At 39.5% G+C, this 20586-nt stretch overlaps 1 protein-coding gene across 3 annotated transcripts in view; it reads left to right on the forward strand.

The window, feature by feature from the left end:
• Positions 1 to 20586, forward strand: part of GMDS (GDP-mannose 4,6-dehydratase) — a 427577-nt gene that overhangs the window by 146519 nt on the left and 260472 nt on the right. The gene's annotated exons all lie outside the window — the stretch shown is intronic.

The following is a 20586-nucleotide window of genomic DNA, read 5'->3' on the forward strand; positions in this document are numbered from 1 at the left end:
GATAACCCATTCTGTGAAGAAATTTATCCTAATATGCATCCCAAGCCTCCCCTGGCGCAACTTGAGGCTGTATTCTCTTGTCCTATCACTTGGGAGAAGACCAACCCCTGCCTTGCTACAGCCTCCTTTTAGGTAGTTCTAGAGAGAGATAAGGTCTTCCTTCAACCTCCTTTTCTCCAGACTGAACAATTCCAGTTCCCTCAGTCGCCCCTCATCAGACTATTCTCTAGACCCCTCACCAGCTTTGTTGCCCTTCTCCGCTCACGCTCCAGCACCTCAGTGTCTTTCTTGTAGTGAGGGGCCCAAACTGAGCACAGTATTTGAGGTGTGGCCTCACACCAGCGCTGAGTACAGGGGGACGATCACTTCCTTAGTCCTGCTGGCCACGCTATTTCCTGGTACAGGCCAGGATGCTGTTGGCCTTTTTGGCCACCTGGGCACACTGCCAGCTCATATGCAGCTGGCTGTCGACCAACACCCCCAGGCCCTTTTTCTCCAGGCAGTTTTCAAGCCACTCTTCCCCAAGCCTGTAGCACTGCATGGGGTGGGGGTCGCTTGCACGCAGCAGGGCTGTGCTGCTCAACTCAAGCAGTGAGTGTGGTTGGAGACAGGCTAACTTTGTCTAGCACTTGGCAAGGCCCAGCGCCCCTGGTTTTGGGAATATAGAGCAGGGATACCCAAGGTGACTCTGTGAGGAGCCAGATAGGGTCCAGCAGATGTGTTAGCCAGGCTCCATCCTCTGCAGAAGGGTACATTTATGTCTGAAAGCAGTTAATCATGTAAAAGGGGGGAAAAAAATTCTATGCCGGACTATACGCAGTGTGGTGACATGACAGAAAAACAGTGAAGGCAACACACTGACAGGAGACTAGACGAGTGCACCCTCAGCAAGTTTGCAGATGACACCAAGCTGAGTGGTGAGGTTGACGCGCCCGAGAGACGGGATTTCATCCAGAGGGACCTGGACAAGCTTGAGAAGTGGGTCCATGTGAACCTCATGAGGTTCAACAAGGCCAAGTGAAGGGTCCTGCACCTGGGTCAAGGTCAAGGCACCCCCTGGTATCAATCCAGGCTGGGGGATGAAGGGACTGAGAGCAGCTCTGCCAAGAAGGACCTTATCGCCACCTTTCAGTACTTAAAGGGGGCTTATAAGAAAGATGAGGACAAAGTTTTTTGCAGGGCCTGTTGTGGTAAGACAAGGGGTAATGGCTTTAAACTAAAACAGGGTAGATTCAGGCTAGATATAAGGAAGAAATTTTTCATGATGAAGGTGGTGAAACACTGGCCCAGGTTGCCCAGAGAGGTGGGAGATGTCCCATCCCTGGAAACATTCAAGGTCAGGTTGGATGGTGCTCTGAGCAACCTGATCTAGTTGAAGATGTCCCCGCTCATTGCAGGGGAATTGCACTAGATGTCCTCTAAAGGTGTCTTTCAACCCAAACTATTCTGTGATTCTACTGTGTAGAAATAAGGAGTCAATATTGCCTATATAAACTAATACGAGAACCCCGCAGATCTTCCACTTTTTAGAATATATTGAGAATAGGAAACAACTCAGAGGAAAGATAAAAGTGATTTTTAGGACTGGAAAACAGCCTTCCCAGTAAATGTGACATTAGGGCACCACTAGAGTTACCTCATTAGAGTGAACGTGAGGGAGCTATTTGATCCTGTTCACACAGGGAATAAGATGTTTGGTATTACAGGGTGCTTAACCTCGCAGGCAATAATGCAGAGATCCAGTGCTGAAAACTAAAGTTAAACAACTTCAAACTAGAGAAGAGGTGCAAATTTTTAAAAGTGAGGGCAATTAGCATTTGAGCAGCTTACTAAAGGATGTGAAAGATTCTCCATTACTTGCAGTCCTTAAATCAAGATTGGATTCCTGCCTAAGAGATATAAATAACTACTAGCTATTTATACAGCTTGATACAAGAATCAGTGAGTGAAGTCATATGGCCTGTGTTATGCAGGACTTTTTTATACTAGAAAAAGGAAAAATGTAAGTACTGTTAGCTATAGGTGTATAATTGTTACTTACTAAGTTAGTAATTGCAGCCAAAAAGTGTTCCTTCTCCTATAGTAATCATGTTTTCTTTAGATTTATGCATGTATCAGAATAGCTGAATCTTCTTTCAATTTTCTCACCTGCAGACTTAAATAATACCAGCTATGGGTTTTTTTTACGTTTTACTCTCTATGAAATTAAGCCGTTATTGCTGTTTCTGGTTTTCCTTCCAGATTCTTACACTAGCATGCTACATACTAAAGCATTTGCATTATAAACACTGAAGTAGTGTTTAATAAAAAAAAAAAAAAAAAAAAAAAAGAAATACCCTGTCTCCTTTTGAAATTAAAAGGAAATTGCAAATAACATCTCCAAATTTTATATGGAAAATCAGAACATAAAACTGATTCTGTATTTCCTTAGATTATTTAGAAAGCCTGAACTAACTGTGGTGGGTATATGTAGTATCTTAGCCTACAGATTTCACATCTACATAAAGAGAAAAACACAATTTAAGATGTTTCAACTGAAAAGACAAGGTAGAGATCACCTGGTTTATTTCCAAGTAATGGTGATAGAAATCAAATTCTTCTGAAATGGTAAAAACCAGAAGACCTGTAGAGGTCTCACAGGTTTTAAAAACCTATTCTAATAATCCCAGAATCAACAACCACAACTTTAAAAGAAAAGAGCTAGCCTTGCATTTTAGTCATAGGCAAAGTAATTCCGTTTGCAATTTATAAAAACTATCTTCTCCAAAGACAGGCTTTCCAAAAGTACTTTGCAAACCTTAGGTGTGGTGCCTTCAGCCATCTGCAGCGGATTACTTCCTCTTACTGTATTTCAGCAGCGGGGTGGTGGGAAAGCATTGGTGACAACGACGCTAATGCAATTGGCGTGGGGTTTTTTCCCCTTGCAATTTATTTTGGCAATCTTGCAAGAGGACGGTAGCAGATCTAAATCAGCTACCGCAGCAGTGAGCGTGCTGAATGCGCTTTGATGTCTTCCCTATGTTATGTCTTCTGTAAGGTAATAATCGGGTGGGTAATAAAAATATGATTAGGATCGTGCCTGGCGTTTGATGTGCTTTGTTTTACATAAATGACTCCATTGAGGGTGGTGGACACAGTAAAAGTTGGCAGAAACTATGGCTGGGCAATGGAACTCCAGAAGGGATGAGAAGGCACTGGCTTTGGCACCGGGCAGTTGCTTGCAGGGACCGTGAGGCAGGCGGTGTTGCTGGACAGATGATTAGAACCAGCGGCTGCTCGACTCAGAATCAAACACTGCGGTTAATTCATCATGGGGCTCTTGAGTGCTTCAGTTATGCAAGCTTAAAAGGTTAAGGCAGTAAATAGTTTATTGCCACTGAGGCCCGTTGAACATTGATCACTGTTGAATTCTCTCTGTTTAGATGTAACTTCTTTTGAAATATGCTCCGTAGGTTTAGTCTGAGCGCAGGGTAATTGCCGCAAGGGCTTAAAATTTGAAAGCAGACACTTCTCCAGCCAGAATGCAATAAACTGCCAAGACAGACTAGCGTGAAACAATACAGTGTCATTTTTATTTTTTTTTTTTTCAGTTTTCGGGACTTGAATGAAGCAATAGGAAAGACTGTTTTGTGAGGCATGGATGGGTACAGTTATGTGGAGTTTGCCCCTTTCATTCCTATTAATAAAACCCTTGCTATAGTCCTATTTCCAGCCTCTCTGGGGGTTATGCTGCAGTTCTGAGCAGCTGATGGCTCTCCTTAGCCTAGCATTGGGCAGTTACTTAATCAGTATGCAATTAAGGGGTTTTTTTCGGTGCGTGCATTGATATGGTGAGGTTACATTCCAGAAAGTACTCCTGCTGCTTGTGTAGCTGTACGCGTTTTCCATAGTACCCTTGTTTATGTGCAGGATTCTTACTGTCACGGCTGCGAAGCTCTACGTTTCTGAAACATGGTTGGCAGTATCCCGTCGACGCGTAGTGCTGGTTGGGCATCCAACCAGCATCCAACTCTGTGAACATCAAGGTCTGCCAAAACATGATCTAATGGCTCCAGGCTTTGGATTCAGATTTACTGATTTCTTGAACTGGGGGCAGGGGGGAGGGTAATGGGTTTAGGAGGGCAGATTTCAGTAGTAGTTTTTAAAAGTATAGAACCACCCCAAATGTATGTGTGTATGCTTTTTTGATCATATGTGATATCACCATAGTGTGTGTGAACATACCACGTTTTTGGTGGTCACATCCCTCCTCCTTAAAAAGGTGAAGTCTCATAAAGTTAGACCCTGACCCAACCAGCATCTCCACCAGGATGAAACCCTGTGTCTATGGGGAACTTCTCAACTTTGCTGAATCTGTCTATGCACTTTGGGTTCAAAATTAGCTCTGGTTAAGCTGAGGATTTTTATATTTACATAATCTATTTGTTTTTGCAGTAAAAGCCTGCTAATACAGACACATAAAGAATAAGACACGTAAGAAATTTTAGAGGAATTTGTGCCTGTTGATTTATTGTTCTGTAGCATATTACCTATGAGTGTAGGACCTGCAGTCTGGACAACATGCTGAACAGATCTGGAGCTAGTTAACAAAGATAATATCTGCAGTCTTTTGTTCCAAAAATAAAAATGTTACTTCAGATTGCAAAGAAAGGGAACTGAAATGTGTTTTTATACATCATAAATGGAATTTTTGAATAAGTTCAGATAACTGCTTTCGTCAAAATACACTAGAATATCAGAAATAAATTCCAAACCCCAATTTTAAATGCATGAATACTTTAATATAGTTTTGAAGAAAAAAAGAAATCAAATCATAAAAATAAAATTCCTGTATTTACAGGTTTCTACAAAGTTCAAGACCAAAACAGTAAAGTGAGAGGGGGGAAAAAAACCCCTTGGTGAGCAGTCAATCAGTTTCTCTGTATGTGGCCTTACTCTTTACTGAGAAAACAGTACCTCAGACTTGCCAGCTGTGAAATTTTTAGTTCTTCTTTACCATGGACTACATTGCATTTTTTTTCCTCTTTTAGACAGAGCTGTGAACAGATGATGGATGAACTGTAGGCTCATTGTGTTAGAAATACCTATTTCATTTTAAAAGCTCAGTCCCTCCTTGACAAGGCAGTCGTCCCCTCTTGTAACAACAGAAGAAACATCGTGGAGTCACAGTTCAGCTCCAGTGAAAGACTTAATTTAGGGGTTTGATGAATAGCAAAGGGAAATGTGAGAAAAATAGCGTCACAGCTCAAAACTTTTTGTTATCTGCTCTTTCGCTGTCTTGAACTCTAAATTTTCCTATATATTTAAGGTTAGGTGAGAATTCCCAATGCAGGCAGCACAATTTTCAGCTGGGAGAGATTTCAAGGATGAACGTGCAGATTTTAAAAAGACAAAGAATTAATCTGAAGTAAAGCTTGTGCTATGTAAGGTGTGCATTTTAGAGCAACTGTTGCATCTCATCTGTTCTTAAAATAGCTTCAGTTTTGCCATTTCTAGTAGATCTGAAGAAAATAAAATATGTTTGAAACAGACTACTGAGATGCAGTATATATTTACTGTGTTCTGGAATGTCTTTACATACAGTTTTATGAGCATACTATTGTTTCAGATACTGAATATAATTCAAATTCATTAATTGAATGGGGTTGGCATTTAGAATTTTGTGAGAAATTATAATTTCAAAAGTGTTAGTGGTTGTTAAACGTTGATGAGAACTAAATTCTTAGGGCAGTGTTGGTGGTATACAAGACTCCTAGGATCAGATTGCTGTGTAATTTTGGTGTGGCATCTAATTAGATCTCATACCTGCATATGATGTTTATAAGCTCCCATGACAAGGTGTTGCACAGTGTTACTGTCTGCTGGTAGAGAATGAATATTATCCGTTCAGTAAAGTGAATCAAGTATCTATGTGTTCTCTCACTTGAGGAAGAAAATGTATTGTTTGTTTCCTCATTCTATAGGATAAAAATTCCCTGTAAATATGTTATTAGGCTGATCCATCACTATACTTTACAAGCATAATAGCTGTTTTCTCCATAAATTTGGCAAGCTTATAGCATGAAAAAATGTGTCTCCACCTGCATTTACGTACACTGAAGAGGTAAGTAGATACCAATTAGTTTGATTTGAATGTATATTAGCTAAGTCTATTTACCTGGAACTGAGGATTATCTGTATAGCTAGTATAGCTCAGAAATTTAAAATAGTTTGATTCTCACTTTTTTTAATAAAAGTCTTTGTAGCGCTATCCACTTAGTTTTTTAGGAAGAGTTCAGACTTTTACAAGACGATACAGAGAGTATAAAACCTCAGTGCTCTCTAATGATAAATTTTATCACTACAAGCAGTATGCAGGAAGGATTGTCAAATGATGTTGAAGGTTTAAGGATAGCACAGTTTATCTAAATTTTCTGAGTAACAGCCTTTGCAGAATGAGGTTTAATCGCATTTTGTTTGTTGCATTTATTAATCCCAAGACTGTATTAACTGAGAGGTACCGACAAGTTTGATTTACGTACGTGTGGCTTTTTTTGACTTGTATTTGTCTTAATGGCTTTTCTTTATCTCTGTTTTTTCCTTTATCATACCGACGTGAGACATGACTGCTTTTTACTTATGCTGTTAATTAGGAAAAAATGAGAACTCTTACCAGTTTGAGCTTAAAGGGTTCACTAATGTAAACTATCAATCTTCTGTTTTTCATAATAAGTAGTGCACCTCTTTCCCTTTCCTCCCACCCAGTAGAGGAGCAAAAGAGGCAGTTCTCGAGGGTGTGGTTATCATGAGATAATTGCAGCCCCGAGGGATTTGAGACACTTGGGTGCATTTCATACCTTGTAGCTGTCCAAGGATGAGATTCTCACACGAAGGCTCCACCCCACCGTATTTTATTTTTTATTGCATAAATCAGTCTGTGTGCTTAGGGATCATTTATCATTTCCCTAGTATTCACCAGGGTACAAACAGTACTGTTCTACTTCCATTCAACCTCCTTATATCTCCCTCCTTCTCCTGCTTAAAAAAAAAAAAAAAGTTGGCAAGATGCTAAAATTATATAATGGTGGTTCTGTATTTAATGCAGAAATCATACATTATCCTAAAAACCCGTCACCCTTGAGTACTCTTTGTACTTCTGAGAACATGATATATGGCTGAATAGTGCATTTAGCAACCATGACTTCATTTAAATCTTTCAGTTTCTGAGAAAGGGATTACTGCCTAGAACCTAACCAGTATTAAAAATACATAATTTCAGATGCAACTGCAGTTAACATCAGTTTAAATTTGTGTGCGGAGAGAGCACTCTTGCAACATGAGAGGTGTTAAAATCTATAGGAGTGGAAAGTGAAACACTTGCTGAGGTTTGCTTTCATGCCAAAACTTTTTAATTTTTTACCAATTACAGTATTCTTCATCAACATTGACTATTTACATTTCTCAGCCTTCCCAGCACAGCTTCTTTGGTACATACTAGTGATGCAGGATCAAAAACTAACTAATGTTTCCAAGCTCCCGTGTGACATACTAGCAATTTCCTCTGCCTCTCTGGCTAATGGGCAGCACCAGAATATTTCTCCCCATGTTCTTGTAGTTCCTTGACAGAACTTCTTGTATCCCAGGTGAGGACGCTCAGAGCCCCAAAGGAGCTTGGGGTCAGCACTCTGGAAATTAGCTAAAACTCCTACTGCAGCCACCAGACGTAGCGCGCTCAGCTTATGTCAGTGTTGTGTGCAATCACGGATCTTAACTTGCGGTATTTTTTCATCCAGCCGTACTTCACAGCTATTCAGCACATCTCCCTCATGGACAATCACCGCGCATAATGACCTGTGCAGCAGGACTCTCTCAGTGGCATGTAGACATTCTAAAGATTCCCCCTTTTTGTATGTGCATTTGCAGGTGTATTAGTATTACTACCTCTTCTTTGGCTTAATATGGTGTGATAAAGCTTGTAGGTCGAACTTGATTTTATTTTTATTTTTTTCTGCCTGATCAACAAGCTCTGGAAACACGATGTCCTTAGTTTCAATTAAATTCTTGTGAATACTGCTTGCTTGGAAGGAGATGGAAACTGAGTATGCTGTGTTATAGAGGCTTGCAGTCATGTAGAGAAAACGTGTTTGGAAGGTAAGACAGGTTGAAAAAATCTTGAGATAGATTTACGTTTCCTTCCACATTTATCTCTCTGTGAGATAAATGCACCCTCTTGGCATGTGCTTGTGATCCTGCCATTTCTTGACTGAGATATCCATGAGTCATTCAGAAAAGAAAAAGCATGATTGAAAAGTGCTAATTGAAATAAAATATTTGCATACAATAGAGACCTGGCATCTGCCTGAGCTATAAGTTTTTTTAGAACTAAAATGCAGCCGTACACAATTTTACAGGCTTAACCTTATTTGTGAAATTTGATGTTCCCACTGATCGTGTCCAATGATTTGTTCACTACATTTTTGGCAACTGGGTTTTGTCTTCCACATTGCTTTTCCAACATGCCTCATCATGAGGCTGCAAAATTTCGTTTGAAAGCTGATGAAGCTTTTTATATGCCAGTCAAGTCCTAGTCAAAGCTGCTCAGGGGGGAGGGCGGTTACTGGTACACGGAATGCCACACTCCAGACAAAGAGGAGCACTGTCTTGTAGGGGTCAATATGGTCTCTTGTCGGTTCTAGCACTGCAAGAGGCAAAAACTTCAATGCTGTCTGGAGGCACGGTCAAGTGGACTAAAGTAATATAGTATTTGTTCATGGGGGTGAGAGGGGAAACTCCCACACTTGTTGGTTTTATGTGATTAGTTGACTACCACATCCCTATTTCCTGAATGGCTTACCTTAATGTTCAAGTCAAAAGCAGCTGTTTATATTTAATGTTATTAATATATTAAATAGATTAATATTATTAATATATTTATATTATTTACTAGCTATTTTAGCTAGAAAAGCTAAAGTCCTTTGTGTCAGACACCAAGAGATAGGTGAAAAAGAAGGCTGAGGTCGGTGCTGTGGGTTACAGTACCCAAATTGCTTGCAGTTTTCTGCTTTGGTTTATGATCACCATGCCTCATGAGTGCCAAAGCTACCTTTTAAAATTAGTGCCTGTACATTATTTTCTAAGAATTGTAGTGGAGAGGCTTTAGTAGTCAATAATAAATGTAAGAATAAAGTGAAGGAAAAGGAGATGCCAGCAGAAAATCTAACAGAGTTATTTATTTTCCGAGAGTGTAATTTTTCTTGTTTAGAAAAGGGAAAAATAATAAAAAGGTTTAACCAGTGGGTCTCATCCCTTTAAGCTCTCTGGCCCTTGGCCTTTTCTCCCTTACCCCCACATACCTGTCGAGACACATGTTTTTTTCTGATTCATCCCACAGGTTTCTTTCTATCTAGCCACCCACATCCTTCTGAGACAGATGAGTTGTTTAAGTAGACCATTTTATGCGGGGGATCGCCTTTGAGTTCAGAATGCTTACTGCCACATAGAAAACAGCAGTGTTCTCCCTGAAAGGGTGCAACTGGAGGAGATGTACGGCTCATGGTTTCTTAAGTATTAGAACCACATTAAAATCTGAGTGCTAGCGGTGGTGGTGATAACAGTGTATTCCACTCCTGTAGCTTCCTACACAGGATGACGAATTATCACAGTCCACTTTGAGCTATGTAGTTATTGCTATCCCCATCTTGCCTGAAATGGAAAGTTAAAATCAGGTGTTACTACTGTGAGTTTACAGAATGATGTCTCTACAGGTTTATTACATCATTCCTTACAAAGCCATCATCAGCTACTGTATTTGTGGATGCTATTAATACTCTGATTTTAAAATTAATCATATGTAGTGCCTGCATGTGTGTACATGCATTACAGGTGAGGGTATTAGTGCTCGTCTACTAGGGTTCACCCACGTTAGCATTTCAAGGTGGGGTGGGTTTTTTTGGTTTGTTGGTTGTAAATTTAATAAATTTAAAGGATCCGGTGGTTTTCTTTCAGGGCAAGTACAAACCTCAGACTATTGTATTTATTTAAAGAATGTTTTTAAATGTCAACTGTTCTCAAGAACAAGGAAAAGGAAAAGAATTTTGCTGGCTTTGTGGAGGGGAAAAAAAAAAGCAATTGATTTTTTTTAAATTGTTGCCCTTTCTTTGAATAAGGTTTTGGAGTGAAAATTCACAGAAGATGAGGCCTGGAAGAAAAGGCCCTGTTCAAAAAGAAAACTGAAAAAAAACCCTGGTGACATTTTTTGACATGCTGTTGCGTGTTCATTCATTTTCCCAGTCATTCCTGCTGGAGTACTGGAGCAGGAACTGTGAAGGTGGTGACTGTGGGAGCATGTCTTTTGTCAGCACATACATATCCATCCAAATTCGTCCTGTGCAATTAGCCGTCCCAATTTAATTCTTCATGCCTATGCAGTAAAAATGAAGAAAGGCCTCAGAAATAAATTACATAGAAGTCTGAGGTATGGTGAAAACATTCTACCTGAGGAGGAGTTGATGTAGTTTTTGGTTCCTTTATGGCAAACCAGAAGGTAGAACTGGGGCTGTGGTGGTGTAGCATTTTCCCAATCGCTTTTAGTAGCCATGGCAATTGAGGGGAGAATTTGGATGTACAGAGAAGACTGAGTGGACCAGAAATAAATAGTTCTGAAGTGATGGCATTTGTTTAGAAGATGTGTTTTTATAGTACTTTTCTCCAAGGGTGGTGTCTTTGTGAAGAACATGACTTTAGTATTTTAAGAGTAAACTGAGTGCATGAACGGAGGCAGACGTTGTTTGCCTGCTGAGGTGGAGTACTTTGCATCTCCTTTGCCACACTGATGCAGGTGTCGGACTCTGAGCTCTGCACTGCCCACCCAGGTACTTCAGGCCAGAGGATGTTGCCTAGGTAGTTGTGCCCAAGACAAGACGTCATGTTTTGTTCTGTGCGTGGGTGTATCTGCATGCTTATTTATTTCCTCAAAACTTCATGTTCTCATTTGTCTCCCTGAAGTCCTAGCTGTTCTGAAAGCTCAGCCACAACCAAAGCACCACAACGTCACAAGCTGCAATGTGTGGTCAGAGCTGAGGTACCTGTCCGCTCTTAGGCTGTGATGAATGAAGTGATTTGATTTTAGAGTAGCTGACAATAGAAGAGAGCTATGATAAATTGCATTATCTTACATTTGCTGTGGCTTAAGAGTGCTACCAGATAGGGTTACCTCAGCTCCATAGAGAAATAGTAACATGTTTTCTTGCAGTGTCTTGGCTGTGTCTGTACCCTTAGCTTTCAAATTGAAAGGCTGAGTCAGGCATATTTTTCGGTAGTTGGTCTAATTGGGTTTATGGTCCCATTAGCAAGTAATACATGCATATTCATCTAATTCATTTTTTCTTGCAATATCCCTATGAAGTGGGGAAGCTCTTTCAACCCCCAGTTAGCTGTAAGGAAGGAGACAGCAATTAATTATTGTTGTTGTGAGGAGGAGAAAATGCTTTTCATTTTAGAAAATGAAAAATCAGAGATTTCCATACAGTGAGAGGTAGAAGCTTTTGTTAAACGTTACAGAAAGTGTGGCTTTTTTTATGAAGTATGTGTCGTATCTCTACAGATGCTTCATTCAGAGTGTGCTCAGCTTCATCAGAATGACTTATAGGACTTAACCAGCAGTCAGTGTTTTTTCTTATCTTGTTATCATGATAGCTGTGCTACATCAGTTACTATGTGGATATAGCACAGAAAGCCAAACCCAAAATAAAGAAAAGATAACTTGGAGAACTGCTCAGAGGATTGTCAGTAGCTAATGTGTGGGGAAGGGGGGGAAAGGTAACAAAAAAAAAAAATTGTTAAAAAAAGTTTGCAATTTTATAGAAAGTTTTAAATTTGTGCTTACTTGAATTTGAAAAATTTGAGAAATTATTTTATGAAAGTTATGCATTTTTCCAGTAAATTTTATTTCTAGACTAAATGCCCTTATAAGGAAAAAAGACCCACCCTAGTCCATATTCAAATTTGCCAAAAATCCATATATGAAATATTTTATTTCCTCGTGGAAGGAGGAGCATTTTTGGTACTTCAGGGGTACCTGAGAAACAGTTGTTTGAATTGCTTCTAAGTTTTCTAAAACTGTGTCATTTGGCATGAGGGACTGCAGTCTGAGAAGTAATCATCTTAAGTTATAATAATAAATGCTGAAAAGATGTAATTTTGCTCTGGTGTCAAAAGCAAGGCTTCTGGCAGGGCCCATAAACCTAGAGAAATTTTACCTTATGCACCAGTAGGAGTTACAAGAGAGTCGGGCAAGGGACTCATTTGCAAAGCATTGCGGTAATTCTAGCTTCTAGGCAACGCAAAAGTTGTATCAACATTTGGGAGGGTCCGTTGTGTTGAGTCATGTTTTGCAGTCTTGTTGGCTAGGAAGGAAAAGAGAGGAGATACTATTTGTTGTCAATAAATCTGTACAATAGTAGATTATTACTTTAATTCAATATATATATATATTGCCATCCAGCGAAAGTCTGTCGAAATCATAAAGTGTTGAAAGTTTGTTGGTTTCTGTGGGTTTTGTTTCTCTCTTCTTTCTTTTTGCTTGTGATGAGGTTTTATCACTTCTGTGCAAAGCATCTTTCTACGTGTTCTGAAAGCATCAAGGAATCAAGGATAAAACTTTTTCAAAAAGCATGAGAAGTAAAGAAAAAAAAAAAGAAAAAAAGAATACTATAACCTAGTTGTCATGTTAGAATTTTAAATAACCTGTATGTTTTCAATTAATTTCTTTACATGTGAAAAGGAGTAAAAATGGTGCTATTTCTTCCAAAGTGACTGCATTCCCTGCATGCATTTTATTCATAGCTCTCTATTCCCCTGGTACATATAAAGCAAAATGAATTGGCTATCTTTTTACATCTCCCTTTGAACGTTCTCTAGTGACTCTGCAAGTTACCCCTTTTTGTCTTTCTACTAAATAGCATTCAGAGCTTCTGGCACAGCTGGACTTCAGTGCGTAAGAAAGCTTTTAGGGTATTATAGTGTCACTAGCCATTGAAGCTACAAAGTTTGAAACATCGAAGCCCATCCTGACTTTGCTGCCTGTGCCTTGCACTTAAAGACTCGGGTAAACGTGTATATTGTTGAAACTGTCCCTGAACAAAATCCTGCTGAAAACTAATAAAGAAGCAACGCTTCTTTTTTAAAAGCTTCTTTTCTGATCTGTGTAATTTGAAACTAAAGACTTTGAACAGTGGGTTAGAGATTGTTCTGCAAGATAAATCCCTTGCATCACATAACCCTGACAACTCCCCAGTTCCATCAAATTAATAACAAATGGATGAGAAGATAAGCAAAACTAATGGGGAGGTTACATTTTTGTGACAAAGGTTTATGGCCATACTGAATCTCATGTTCTGTGATATCCCTCCTCCTTCTCCTCCTCCACTTTGGTATTTTTTTTACTATCAGATCTGAGCATTCCTCTATCTGAAGCTCTTTTGTGGAGGACATATGATGAATAGCAAGTTGGACTATGTGTCTCCGAAAAGCTGCTGTGAACAACTCTTCACTCCCTCTGTAGAAATCTTTGATTTTCTACAAGATCAGGCTTCGTCCTTGCACACTGTACATCCACTTTCTACTCATTGGATGGTGCTGTGTGTCTGAGCATTGAAACACACCGCTGTAACCCCATCTCTGTGTCTTCTTAAAATTGTGCAATAATTTAGTTTGGGAGCAATCTCTGAATGTCACCTGGACCAACTCTTTCCATAAAGCAGGGCCAGCTCACAGCAGGTGGCTCAGGGCTATGTCTGAGTGAGTTCTGAGTATCTCCAAGGGTGGAGATGCCACAGCCTCTCTGCACAACCTGTTTCAGTGTTAGACTACCTGTGTTGTGAACCCTTTTTTCCTAATATCTAATTGTAATTTTTCATGTTTCAACTTATGTCCACTGCCTTTTGACCTGTCTCTGGGCAACTCTCTTTTAATCCAGTCTGTGAAATTAATCCACTGATTTAGCTAGTCAAGAAACAGAAGAATAAACAATTTACAAATTAGATATCTGTTCCGAAACACACCTTTCAATCAATAGTCAGCAGCCAAGACAACTGTACAGGATGTAGGAGACTTGGTTTTGTTAAAATGGCTCTCAAAGGGAATGGATACTCCAATTTAAGGATTGTGGCATTCAAATTTTTAAAAATAATGGTGGTTCTTCTATACCTTTTAACTGGTCAGGCATCTACCAGTGGGCTGCTTTGAAGGCACAGGTGAATGTGATGACCTCACGAGCTGGATTTACAACTACACCTGTGGTTTGCCAGGGAACCCTGAGGAGGCACTTGTTAAACAAACTGAATAATTAATTCAACTATCAACCCCTACTAGTTTGATAAATATAAAGCCTTAACTACTCAGGGAGTATTTCTCCATGTGTATTCTCTGCTTTGTGTTGGATTTTATCTTTCTCTTTTTTTCCCCAGCAAAAATCAAGTAGTAGTTTTTACTCTTAAGAGGGAAAAAGGAAACCTGTTTTAATAATGCTAAGCTATTTCTCTTTAAAAATTACTTCAGAGAGTTTGTATCAAGAACTTGAAATTAATCAGGAGGAGAGTTATAAGAAAAACTTACTCAAGCCAAACCGTCAGAACTTGCCATACGGACATAGACTGTGGAGTATGTGAGGGGCTGCTTGCCCCACATCCTTGAGTATTTTAGCTGCACAAAGAAAGTAGCTGCCCTAAGGGACGGCTCTACTGTGGGGCAGTTCAAGATAGCTGGGGACTTCAAGCAGTCTAGCAGCACTCCTGTTGCATCTTGTGTGGGCAATAGGAGTAGAACTGGCCGTTCATGAACTTTTTAGTGCTCATGGAGGTGAAAGGTAGTAGCTGCTTTTGGATTCTGCAGTGCCTGACCCTTGGGGACATAGTGAAAGGTGATGCATATTTTTGCTCTTGTTGTTATCCTGAGTAATTTTTTTTCAGACTTAGAAGCACATTTTTGGTGTGAAGCTTCGGCTTCGTTCCACCCCTTTATCGCCCCCACATTTCCCGGATCTCAATATGCTTGGAGAAATGAACAGTGAGGAGCCATGAATGAGCTCAGCTCTGCTTCATCCCTCGTTTGTGCTCCTTTTGAGGGTGCAAAGGCATGTGTCTGTGTTTGGGGCGATCAACAGGTTTACATTCAAGCTCCCCTTTTTTGTGTGTAATGAAAACCACTTCGGGGCTATTTGTGTAAGACTGAGCTGGCTCCTGAAGCAGAGTCTGTTGCGGTTTATGGCAGGTGATAGAACATGAAGATCATTTTAAGATCACTAAACAGCAAATAGCTTATTTTTGCACTTTGGTTTGGGTCTTCTCACTTAGGGGTGAAAGTGAAATACTGGCCCACTGGTGTCAAAGGCAAACTTCAGACCACTTCATGAGGTCTTTCCGGTGACTCAGCCTGCAGTACAGAGTATGACAGAACTGCAGTGGAAGTCAACCACCAGGGCTTCCACGTAGTCTCTAGCAGAGAAACAGGTCTTTTATCATCTGCACTGCTTATTCCTTTGCATCACAAATAACTTGAAAATCCAAGTTATCCAAGCGCTCTTGCTACAGCAGTATTGTGAATAGCTTGGGTTAACATGAATTTTAGGAAAAAATTCTTCCACTTACAAAACTCTTTCTTGCTAATTCTCTGCTTACAATCATGTTTTCAAATTAGTCTGATTTTATACAAATCACTTTATTTTTTCTGTTTTATTTATGAGAGGACAGGGAAAGAAATAGGAAAGAAGATAAATCCACAAGAGGCGTATTCCTTTTATTTGAAATTCTAGTCATTGTTTTTTCAGTCAATTTCTATTTAGCTAAAAAGTTGAATAGGGCTTTAAGATACCAAGAGTGTTGCTTAATAATAAGCGGTTCAGAGCTATTGAATTGATTATTTTTCTATATAACAAAAAATATATAGTTGTTTGGGGGATTTTGGTGTCTTGCAACTACTTCTTTCATTGGGTGAGAGGGCAATGAGTTAAGCATTCATTATGACTTAAGGGGTTGGGGGGGAGAGGAATTGTCATATTCTCCTGGAAGGTGACCTGACATTTTAGTATATATATAGGTTCTTCCCTGTCCTCTTGACACCCCCCAAATCCCCTAAATTCTTTGTATTTCCTAAAATCCCTAGTATTTTTTTTTCCCCAATGTGTTCGGACTTTATAGGAATGCTTGGCCCATAGTCTGTATTAGATTTAGCAACTGGAATGTTTTGCTTTAAATGCCTGTTCCTAGGGGTTGAGCAGTTTGTTTACTGAGATGATATAAGTGATCCCAGTGGTTTTTATTGGCAGTGGAAGGCACACTGAATATTCAAAGCAAACAGAATTGATTTTAAAGAATACAAAAAAGTAACCGCTGTGATACTTGTGAGACTTGAAACATTTCTGAGCAGTTTTTCCACTTCGTGACTTGCTTCTCAGGTGTAAACCTTTCTCAATGCTTAAAGAGACCTGATACAAATCTAAAGAATCTACTATAAGTTTTTTCAAGAGAGCAAAAATGCCTATTTTAATGTTAGAGTTAGGTTAGCCACCTTTGCTTTTACAGTGAAGGAATAATAATTTACATTTATATTATCCTATTTCCTTCTGGGCCTTCACATGAGCTTCCCTCTTATAACACCAGCCTTCCAGGAATCCCATCTTCTGAAACAGAGAAGGCTGTAAGAAGGAGATGAAATTTCAAATCGTTATTTATATTCCTTCGGTAGAGCATTGAAACATGTTCTGCTAGTACGCGCTATTTTTGATTGAAAGCTAATAGTTAATATGATTGCAGCCCATCAGTTGTATTGTTCTAAATGACAAAACAGAGCAGTATTTCGCAAAGCCAAACCTGTGTGTGTGCTAAATTGATACGTATTTTCAGAGTATCACCACTGTTGACAACGCGTTGGTCAGAAGCAAGTATTGTTAAGTCCACAGGCTTGTATATAGTACTTGTAGACATGATAGGAATGTGTTCTTGTGGAGGGTAAGACCCATATGTTTTCATTTAGATAGTTTTCAGTAAGCTTTTAAATCTTGTTAAAGATCTTGCTAGGCTTGGTTTTGAATAATCAGTTGGGAAACATCATATTTAACATTGCTCTATTAAATTCAAATCTCTTGAAAAGATTGAATCTGGCCATTAGAAAGAAAGAAAGAAAGAAAGAAATGGGCAGAGGGAAGAGTTCAAATTCAAAAGGTAGAAACCAGTTCACAAAACTCATTGTCATTCTTGGAACTGTGTGAAAGAAGAGCCATAATGTGTTTCAATGTGTTTGTATTGTAACATTCCTAGAATCACAGGACACAACTAATGAAACCATGCTTTTCTCAAGAAAATTTTATCATGTTTATGAGTAAGCCTTGCAGTGGAAATTTATACTTGCCCAAGAAGATATTTGAAATATGCTGTATTAGGGATGAATATACTCAGTATATAGAAGTCCTATGTACGAAAGAATTCCTTTTTAGTATTCTTTAAGCCAATTCTGCAAGGTGTTCAGGGCTGAAAACCTGGAACTGAAGTACATTTAGCCAAGGATTTAAGTGTCTCCATGTTGTTCTGTCCTCTGCTAATGATATACCGCTATCACTACTTCCTGAATGGAATAAATAGACACATCTGAAACGTATGCATTCACAGTACCTCCAGAGAACAACTATGACAAATCCAAAAGCATGCTGTCCCCATTGTACGTGGGAAGGGAGTGCCAGGGCACTCAGGCTAACATGTTCCAAGTAGACAGTCTCTGTTTTGTTGGTACGTTACACTTTCCCTTTGTCACAGAGTCTGTCCAAAGGGGGCAAAGAAGTATTGGATCCATGCCTTCGATACTCTTTGAGAAAACTTTCAGGTTTAAAGTTTCTGCCAGGCAAAGAAGCTTCTTTCCTCTACTCCAGTTGTTACAAAAACTCCCGGTGTTGTCTTCAGAAAAAGTTATTTGCATGGCTTGCTTTACGCGGTTGACAGTAACTGATAGTTTTGGATTTTTGAAGTTAGAATGAAGCATCTGTCTTAGGTAGCTAAGTTAAACTAGTGCGTATATAGTTACTCCAAAGCAGTCAAGAGCATCTCTGTTAGGCTTTCTGCTCTCCCTCACTGTCGTTTTTAGGGAGATGAGCTTTCTAATTCAGACACTTAAGATAGTTGTCGTAAATTAGACTGTTTGAAAACTCCCATCTAAGGTCATCCAAACTCATCACCTACACTCTTTTTTCCCCCCTGTATAAGTGTTTAATCTTTCAGAAAGCGTGGCTTGGTTTTAGCCTTCCTACACCTGCCTTTACAGTAATTTCCATGAAGTTTTTACTCTCTCAGGTAGCCTCTCTGAGCTCAGTGCACCAGCCAAGATTATTTCTGTGAGTAACATTTATTGAATCTGATTCAATATTTGTTTCTATAACACAGACCCTGGCCTTTTTTGTGTTGTGCGTGCATATCAGTTCTCTATTGCACATCCTTCTTAATGAGGTCCCTGCATTATTTTTATTTATTTATTTATTTTTACTTTGGTCTTCCTGTTGGTCTTGCACAAGATAAATACGCATACGGAGAGGGAAATAATGTGATGATGGATAACTCAGCAGTTTTTCCTGTTCTGCCCTGCTTCATTTGTAACTGCTTAATCAATCCAGTATTTTATCAAACTCCTTTACGTTGTTAACTTTGAATTAGAATCCAGTGTGCGTTTATCTGTATTTGCCGTGATAATGCCCTACAGTCTTAACAGTCCTATGTTTTTGGTGTTGGAGGTTTTAGTGGATAAAACCATTTTTTATTTTCATGAATGCCATTCTAGTCTAACCTGCACTCCAAAATGAAATGGATTTAGTGGTCTGAGTCCTGTCCCTGGTGAACAATAGTCCGCATTACAAAACCACCAAATAGGCACAAAGCTGGCGGTTTCTGCTCGGGGACACTCAGACCCAGCCAGCGCGGAGGCTGAATTACCTCACACCCCAGGGAGTGATTTTTTCTAGGTGAAGACTGAGGTCATTCATAAGGCAATAGGGAAAAGCATCTCTTGTGAAACTGGTCTCTGCATCAGCCAAGGAGAGCAGTCCCTGGTACTGCTGCCGCAGGCTCATTGCACACGCTGCTCAAGAAGTTTCGTAATCTGGAATCTCCTGATTTAAGACCACCTCAGTTACATGTGCCGTTTACCCTCATAGAACATGTAAGCAAAGGTATGCATTTTGGGTTGATGTTTTTAGCAGGTTTTTTGTTGGAAACAGTTCTTTAATATAAGTAAATTCCTAGTTCTGCTACAATTAGTAAGGGTTTTGCCTCTACTTAGAGAGCTAGGATGTTACAGTGAGTATGTGAAGGTGCTAGCCATATGGTAGATATACTAATTTATGTTCATTAGTGCATTATTGACTGCATCACCTATTCATTAAGATGTTTTCCCAAGAGTTACTCTGGCAGCGAAGCCGAGAGACCTTAAGTGGCTGTCATCTTTGTGCCAAATGGATTAAAACAAAAAATGCTCAGCACTTCTTAGTAGATCAGTGCTCAATTTCAGCTGGGTCATACCAGGTTAACAAGCCAAAGTATCTGGTTTCTTTTTTTTTTTTTCTTTTTGGTTGAAAAAAATTAAAAAGTAAAGTTTGTTTTCGTTCATAGCATTAGCCATTTCAGATCAAAACTATGTGAGAACATTTTTATTTTGGAGCACAGTAACACAATTTAGATTATTTCATATCTGTGTTGAATTAACCATAAGTGCAAATTCAAATTAATCTAATTATTTTTATTTCATCTGCTGTGTAAATAAGCCTTAAACCTCTAGTGATTACTGAATAGGGAAAGTGGCTTAACAGGAGAAGTCTATACAGGGCTATCTGTCTGAATCTGCACAGAGCCTGAAAAAATACCTGGTGAGAGGTTTCCCACTGATTTCACTGTGATAGCACAGCTTGTCCAGCTATGGTCATTTACCCTCTACTCCATTAGTAGTTACCATGTCACTGAAGACTAACGAAGGGGGGGATCATACGTTTGTAGTGTCTGACATCGGTGGTGTCTCACTAACCTCTAGCCTAGATCATGTAAAGAGACTGTAACGTTGCCATCACTCTAGAGCTCGTTCCTGAAAGTTGTTTGTCAGTCAGAGGGGACGTTGGTAGAATAGTTCTTCCTTGGGTCCGAGAGATGGAAGAGATTGCTCTACAGGTCCATTCCCCTTTCAGTTTTTATGATGTTGGCAGTATAATCAGGAAACATTTTTTTAAAGCTGCCATACAGAAGCAAAATCCTGGGTTGGAGAGAGGATGTAGAAGGAAGGAGGAATGTGTCTCTTCGATGGGCACTGGTGGAAGAAAGTTCTTCAGACTCCAGGAGCTCTGGTGGCATGTCCGAGCAACCAGCCTGTACCCATCAAGCAAGCAGAGTCAACTCCTGTCCGAGCATTTTTTCTACTGCCCGCAGATTGGGATGGTCACAACACATCTCTTACCTTCAGCTAACTTTTCCCAGTTTTTATTTTTCTTCTGAAACTGCAAGGAATATAATTAATATATTTTTTTAAACACTCTGAAAGCTTAGACTCAAGCATGTCTTGTGGCCTATGCCACAATCAAGCTCATTG

Source organism: Rissa tridactyla, chromosome 2 (genome assembly GCF_028500815.1).
Source record: "Rissa tridactyla isolate bRisTri1 chromosome 2, bRisTri1.patW.cur.20221130, whole genome shotgun sequence".
Taxonomy (NCBI): Eukaryota; Metazoa; Chordata; class Aves; order Charadriiformes; family Laridae; genus Rissa; species Rissa tridactyla.